Genomic DNA, 5,377 nt, shown 5'->3' with positions numbered 1-5,377 from the left:
GATTGTGTTACATTTTCTTACTTCGTTCGCTGGTGCTCGGCCAGTCGAGTGCTACTCTGCTGCCTTGATTGGTACGTCAAGTCTGATGTGGCACACAAAGCGTCGCTCTGCTACACATTCACAAAATAGTTTGCTAGGCATTGAAACGACGCTTGAAACATGCTCACCAGATGTCATCATCATCATCATCATCATCATCAGCCTGACTACGTCCACTGCAGGACAAAGGCCTCTCCCATGTTGAAAGTTGAAAGTTGAAAGTTGAAATTTATTTCACCACAACGATACACCATGAAACCGAGCAGGAACGAGAGAGGACCGGGTTAACTGTTCCACCAGTTAACCCGGTTCTGTGCTTGCTGCTGCCAATTTATACCTGCAAACTTCTTAATCTCATCTGCCCACTTATCCTACTGTCTCCCCATAACCCGCTTGCCTTCTCTGGGAATTCAGTTAGTTACCCTTAACGACCAGCGGTTATCCTGTCTACGCGCTACATGCCCGGCCCATGTCCATTTCTTCTTCTTGATTTCAGCTATGATATCCTTAACCCCAGTTTGTTCCCTAATCCACTCTGCTCTCTTCTTGTCTCTTAAGGTTACACCTACCATTTTTCTTTCCATTGCTCGCTGCGTCATCCTCAATTTAAGCTGAACCCTCTTTGTAAGTCTCCAGGTTTCTGCTTCGTAGTTAAGTACCGGCAAGATACAGCTGTTATATACCTTTCTCTTGAGGGATAGTGGCAATCTACCTGTCATAATTTGAGAGTGCTTGCCAAATGTGCTCCACACCATTCTTATTCTTCTAGTTACTTCAATCTCGTGGTTTGGCTCTGCGGTTATTACCTGCCCTAAGTAGACATAGTTTTTTACAACTTGAAGTGCACTATTACCTATCTCGAAGCGCTGCTCTTTTCCGAGATTGTTGCACATTACTTTCGTTTTCTGGAGATTCATTTTAAGACCCACCTTTCTGCTCTCCTTGTCGAACTCCGTAATCATGAGTTTCAATTCGTCCCCTGAGTTACTCAGCAATGCAATGTCATCGGTGAAGTGCAGGTTACTAAGGTACTCTCCATTAACTCTTATCCCTAACTGTTCTCATTCTAGGCTTCTGAAAACCTCCTGTGAGCACGCGGTAAATAGAATTGCGGAGATTGTGTCCCCCTGCCTTTCACCCTTCTTGATTGGTATTCTGCTGCTTTCTTTATGAGGCACTATGGTAGCAGTTGATCCCCTGTAGATTTCTTCCAGGATGTTTATATATACTTCATCGACGCCCTGATTCCGCAGTGTCTGCATGACGGCTGATATTTCTACTGAATCAAACGCCTTCTCGTAATCTATGAAGGCTATGTATAGTGGTTGGTTATACTCTGAGCATTTCTCTATTACCTGATTGATAGTATGAATGTGGTCGATTGTTGAGTAGCCTGTTCAAAATCATGCTTGTTCCTTTGGTTGATTGAATTCTAATGTTTTCTTTACTCTGTTAGCAATTACCTTGGTAAATAGCTTGTATATGACAGAGAGCAAGCTAATCGGCCTGTAATTCAAGTCCTTGTCATCACATTTCTTATGTATTAAGATGATGTTAGTGTTCTTCCAAGACTCTGGTACTCTTCCCGTCAGTAGACACCTCGTAAACAGGGTGGCTAGTTTTTCTAACACCATCTGCCCTCCATCTTTCAGCAGATTTGATGTTACCTGATCCTTTCCAGCAGCTTTGCCTCTTTGTATGCTCTCCAGAGCTTTTTTGACTTCTATCATTACTGGTGTGGTGTCATCTGGGCTACTTCTAGTTCTTATAGTATTAAAGTCATGGTTGTCCCGGCTACTGTACAGATCTCTGTAAAACTCCTCCGCTATTTTAACTATCCTATCCATATTAGTAGTTATTTTGCCTTCTTTGCCCTTTAGTGCATACAACCGATTTTTGCCTATCCCAAGTTTCCTCTTCACTGCTTTGACGCTTCCTCCGTTTTTCAGAGTGTGTTCAATTTTCTCCATGTTATACCTTCTTACGTCGGATACCTTACATCTATTAATCAACTTCGAAAGCTCTGCCAGTTCTATTTTGTCTGTTGTACTTGAGACTTTCATGATTTGACGCTTCTTAACGAGATTCTTCGTTTCCTGAGAAAGCTTGCCAGTGTCCTGTCTGACTACCCTGCCTCCAACTTCCACTGCACACTCCGTAATGATACTCGTCAGATTATCATTCATTGTATCTATGCTAAGGTTGGTGTCTTCACTAAGAGCCGAGTACCTGTTCTGAAACAAGACTCTGAATTCCTGTACTTTCCCTCTCAGTGTTAGCTCATTGATTGGCTTCTTGCGTATCAGTTTCTGTCGTTCTTTTCTTAAGTCTAGACGAATTCGAGACCGTACCATTCTATGGTCACTGCATCGTACCTTGCCAACCACTTCCACATCCTGCACGATGCCTGGTTGTGCACTCATTATAAAGTATATTTCGATTTTATTTTCGCCTTTAGGGCTCGTCCATGTCCACTTGCGGTTTCCTCGTTTTCGGTAGTAGGTATTCAAAATCCCCAAATTATTGCGTTCTGCGAATTCTTCTAGTAGCTCTCCTCTGGCGTTTCTAGTACCGATGCCATAATCTCCTACTGCCTGGTCTCCAGCCTGCTTCTTCCGTACCTTTGCATTAAAGTCTCCCATTAGTATTGTATACTGTCTCTTTACCTTACTCATTGCCGATTCCACGTCTTCATAGAAGCTTTCAACTGAAGCGTCATCATGGCTGGATGTAGGCGCGTTAATACAAACCACCAGATGTAAATACAAACAAACCAGAAGATAAAGCCTTCGAAAAAGTAATATTCCACATGGCATGCTGGCAGGATTGTTTCGACAAATGATCTCACGTTCATGGAGAAGGGGAGTAGGGGACTTGGAAGGAATGCTTGCCAAAATGTATGTTCAAGCCGAATGTTTTTTGTTCTATGTGCCCCCCTGTGTGCAAACGTCCGTTTCTCCACCTGGTGCTCAAAGTACTAATTGTACATGTTTGGTTATCTTGCAACTTAACATGCAGATGCAACCTCACTCTTTTTCACATCTCTGCTGTGGTCAGCTCTGGCATCCAACAATGGAAAAAAAAAAACAGCTGCGTGACAGCAAGCATGGCCCGCAATATCTGAGTATTCAAGTTTTGCGGGCCATGCTTGCTGTCACGCAGCTATTTTATACCGGCTGAAATTATCGAACTGAGCACTTGGGTTTGAGAGCAAAATTGATGTTTGTTCAGATGTTCTTTTAAGCGTCTGAAGTTCGAAAGGATACGACGTTATTTGTGTTCGCAGTAATTGAGAAGCAGTTAAGCTGCTGGAAGTAATGTTTCGTGCGCTGAAATGCCCTAGAATCTTTCGAAGGCATTGTCGAATGCCCCAGAAAAGCCCATGCAAAGTTAAACTTCGCCTCTCATACTTACTGGATGTCACGAATCACTGGCGCCGCCATCGAAGAGGTACCCTCCCTTCTAATATTACTGTGTGCACCCCCCCCCCAACATAAAAATCATGCTCAAAACAGAGTACGTTCCCCAACTACCTCACTACCTCTTTCCACTCCCCCCTCCCCGAATGAACTCGCTTGAAGTAGGTTCCCTATCCACTCAATAAAAAACACCTTGTCGGCCCTGTAACCAATCAACCGTAATTGTTCCTTCCCGTAACATGACAAGAATTTGTCTAGTCCTGAGCAAATTATATTATGTGAAGCCCCTCCCCCTCCCCCCTATCAAGTCGGTGACGCTGCCCTTGAGGACGCCGGAAAACGAAGATTCATCTTCATGGAGTTTAATGTAAACATAAAAAGTGCCGACATATCCACGAAGTGAATGATGATGAGTGGGCGAAGCTCCGGAGGTAAACCTGGTAAACCATGAATCCTCTGTACAGTTTGCCCGCTCGATTTTATTACATCGCTCCCCCTAGCGTACGTCGCCGCACTAAATCGAATGATTGCCTTCAACCAATGACACGCGCCATATGTGACATCATTCCTATTTTATAAGATCTCGCGTCTTTCATCAACTACAAGTACCGCTTTCTAGTTTATAACATCTTGCATCTTTTCATCATCAGCTACAAGTACCACCATCTAGTAAACACTACAAGAACTAAACGAGAGGTAGCTACATACAGGAGACGGTGCCGCCATCTAGTGAACACTGCAAGAACTAAACTAGAGGTGGCTACATACAGGAGACGCACAGCCCACGCCCTAAGGAGCTTCGCCCCTAAAATGAAATAGTGGTTTACTTTCTCGTACATTCAGTCCTGTACTCTGGCACCTCTCTTACTTGTGCAGAGTAAGTGTTTGCACTGAAATGCATTCATGCCTCTTTCAAGTATTGCTGTTAGCAAGCTACAGTGTAGCACATTTGCAGTTGATCTCTTCCATTGCCCGGGAGGCACAGGTGAATCTTATTTTCGGGGCGAAGCTCCTTATAGCGGCACCCGTTCGTCCCTCGTAGCCGTTGTAGTGTGTAACAACTATAACATTTTGACCATCAAGGTGGTGCCGGCGAGAGATTTCTTCTGTGCGTTGTTGAACAATAAAAAATAGTGCTCAATGTACATGCCAATGGCTGCCAATGCCAATGAGAGACAGGAGCATTCGGCTTTTAGTTAACGCGCACGCTGCGATCCCCATTAGCAGCCATTGGCATGTACATTGAGCACTATCTGACAAGAAAGCGTTGCTACGTTATACTCGCTGGGTGTAACCTCCTTAGCTTTAGAAAGGTTTAGCGAGCGTTGAGCCGCAGTGACTTGAATGCAGTGAACTAGTATACACCATGAACTCGAGGTGGTTAAGGTGGGAAGTAGACCCGAAGCGCAAGCCGTAAAATAGTGTGCGTGTGCCACCTCTCGTTTAGTCCTTGGAATGTCTGCTGGATGGCGGTGCTTCTATATGAGGAAGATATGATGAAAAGCTGCGAGATGGTGGTACTTGGTGTGTTGAATAGATGGACGAACGGACACACAGACAGATGCATGGATGGACGCATGAACGGACGCAGGGGCGGATGCATGGACGAACGCACGCACGGACGGACGGATGGACGCATGGACAGTCACACAGACGTACGCATGGACGGACGGAAGCAAGAACGAATGGATGGACGCATGCTTCGCCCCACTCTCCATCATTCACTCCGTGGATATGCTGGCAATTCTTTTTTTTTAAGCCTAGTGGTCTTAAGCTCTAACCACACATACGCGTTACAACGCGTCAGCGTGTGTGGCGTGTGGATACGGCGTCATGTCGCGTTTATGTATGAAAGGACAGGGCGCACATGTGAAGTATGCACGCCGTACACGTGCTTAAGCGTGAGCAATGGAGACAGC

Source organism: Rhipicephalus microplus, chromosome 10 (assembly GCF_043290135.1).
Source record: "Rhipicephalus microplus isolate Deutch F79 chromosome 10, USDA_Rmic, whole genome shotgun sequence".
Taxonomy (NCBI): Eukaryota; Metazoa; Arthropoda; class Arachnida; order Ixodida; family Ixodidae; genus Rhipicephalus; species Rhipicephalus microplus.
Note: the sequence above shows the minus strand (reverse complement) of the source record.